The sequence below is a fragment of the Mesocricetus auratus genome, unplaced genomic scaffold, assembly GCF_017639785.1.
Source record: "Mesocricetus auratus isolate SY011 unplaced genomic scaffold, BCM_Maur_2.0 Super-Scaffold_100009, whole genome shotgun sequence".
NCBI classification, from domain to species: domain Eukaryota; kingdom Metazoa; phylum Chordata; class Mammalia; order Rodentia; family Cricetidae; genus Mesocricetus; species Mesocricetus auratus.
In genome coordinates this window covers 67,299,155-67,301,770 of record NW_024429193.1, presented here as the reverse complement: position 1 = coordinate 67,301,770, position 2,616 = coordinate 67,299,155, and the positions used below count along the sequence as shown (strand labels likewise).

General features: G+C 46.3%; 1 non-coding gene across 1 annotated transcript; it reads left to right on the top strand.

The window, feature by feature from the left end:
• The first annotated feature begins 481 nt into the window (after positions 1-481).
• LOC121142555 lies at positions 482-586 on the top strand. The gene has a single exon (XR_005879589.1). It is a non-coding gene; the product is annotated as a U6 spliceosomal RNA (small nuclear RNA).
• Positions 587-2,616: the final 2,030 nt, after the last annotated feature.

Here is a 2,616-nt window from a genome sequence, read left to right as displayed (position 1 = left end):
CTTCATATCAGAATTATTTGTAATAGCCACCAACTAATAAACGGAAACTCAGGTGGGCTGTCCACACAGCAGTCGGTACATTAGCCATTAAAAGCAGCGGGGCTCACCGGGCGGTGGTGGCGCACGCCTTTAATCCTAGCACTTGGGAGGCAGAGGCAAGTGGATCTCTGTGAGTTCGAGACCAGCATGGTCTACAAAGCTAGTTCCAGGATAGTCTCCAAAGCCACAGAGAAACCCTGTCTCGAAAAACCAAAAAAAAAAAAAAAAAAAAAAAAAAAGCAGCGGGGCTCTTAAGTACAGACAAAGCTTGACAACAGGCTGGTGCACACACCTTTAATCCCAGCACTCGGGAGACAGAAGTAGGCAGGTCTCTGAGTTTGAGGCTAGCCTGGTCTACTGAGAGAGTTCCAGGACATGGAACTCTATGTAGCCAGGGCTATATAGAGAAACCTGTCTCAAAAAATTTTTTAATTAAAAATATGTTCACTTTAGCTTCACATATACTAAAATTGGAATGATACAGAGAAGATTAGGATGGTCCCTGCAAAAGGATGACACACAAATTCGTGAAGTGTTCCGTATTTTAAAAATACATACATACACACACACACACATACATACACATACATACATACACATAAGTAAAAGGTGGTGATGGTGGTGCACATCTTTAATCCCAGCACTTAGGAGGCAGAAGCAGACAGATCTCTGTGAATTTGAGGCCAACCTGGTCTACATGGTAAATCCCAGTACTATGCAGGGAGTTCCCCTTCCCAAAAGACTATTTTCTCTTCATTTATTTCTGCATTATGGGATGCAGATTCATGCCGTGGTGATCACCTGGAAGTTAAGGAACAGCTATCACTTCTTCCTTTCTACTATGTGGATTCTGGGGATGCAGCTCAGGTGGCTACCCACTGAGCCATCTCACCAGCTCCGTAAGAGCGTGTCTCACAACATATGACAAAGATGTCACAATCATGCCTGCGTAAATGTTTTCATTAATTCAGATGCATTATGCAGCATTTCCCAGAAATTCTGGCCCCAGAAATCTTCCACCCTTTTATTCTTGTGTTTTGATGTGCTGGGGTTTGCACCCATGTCTTGTCTCCAACCGAGCTGCCAATCCTCTCAAACCTTCTCCTGTAAAGGTTTACAGTATACTTTCCCTTTTCTTTTTTGTTTCACTTCAAACAAACGGTCTACTGCATATGCCATCTTAGCATAGAGAGCTCCGGTAATTCTCGCAAAAGCAAAGTCAAACTCTCCCCACCCCCACCCTCCTCACAGGTGCCACTGCTGGCAGCCTTCCTGTGCACGCTCAGACCTTGTTTAACTGTGTTGCCCAAGGTGACCGTATGTGCTCCCGTACCTGCTCATGCCTTCTGCATGAGGTGGTGGCTGTGGCCTCCACACTGGAAGCTGGACAGCCTAGTATTCTCTGTGACTGCCTGAGCTACTGTATGACCTGGTGATGCTGCGTCCCCCGAAGCTGGGTCATTGCTGTGGCTTAGACCTGGTCCGCGTCCCACTAGAGTTTCTGCGTCCCAATTTAGTCCCCGTTGTGCGGTATTAAGAGGGTGGAAACTAAGCCGGGCGTTGGTGGCGCTCGCCTTTAATCCCAGCACTCGGGAGGCAGAGGTAGGCGGATCTCTGTGAGTTCGAGGCCAGGCTGGACCGACAGCCTCCAAAACAGAGAAACCCTGTCTCGTAAAAACCAAAAAAAAAAAAAAAAAAAAGAGGGTGGAAACTGGACCAGAGGCATAGCTCAGTGACACGGAGAACATGAGGCTCTGGGTTCAATCCAGGGTCCCCAAAAGGAAACGGAAGAGAGGACAGGATTTCATATGACCATGATGTTTGGGGAAGGGCATGGGGCTAGATAAGGACGCTTGAGTGGAGCCTCATGAGTGAATTTACAAGAGACACAAATGCAAAGTCCCCGTTATTGCCATTTGATGCCCTGTTCCACCTAGAGACTTCCCTGGCAAGAAGACCATCATGAAATGTGGCCAAGATGTCCAAAACCGAGCTGAAAATAAACACAGCTGTTATTGTTTACAAATTATAATCTTATGGTATTGTGTCATTGATTTGTTTGTATTTTGACAAGTTCTTACAATGAAGATCAAGCTAGCCTGACACTATCATCCTTGCCTGGGCTTCCCAAGTGCTGGGCTTACAGGAATGAGTCACTGTGCCCTGTTAATATCGTGTTATTAGCAACAGAAAACAGGCTAATGCAGTCATCAAAAACAATAGTGAGGAGCTGGAGAATGTGTAGGATGCTAGAACGTTCTGTTTTTGTTTTTCGAGACAGGCTTGTCTGTATTGCTTTGGAGGCTGTCCTGAACTAGCTCTGTAGACCAGGCTGGTCTCGAACTCAGAGATCCGCCTGCCTCTGCCTCCCGAGTGCTGGGACTAAAGGTGTGTGCCACCAATGTCTGACGCTAGAACGTTTTTAATTAACTTTTCTCTTTAAAATTTTATTTAGTGTTGGTCATAGTGGCACACACCTTTAATCCAAGCACCTGGGAGACAGAGGCTAGTGAACCTCTGTGAGTTTGAGGCCAGCCTGGTCTACAGAATGAATTCCAGAGCAGCCAGGGCTACACA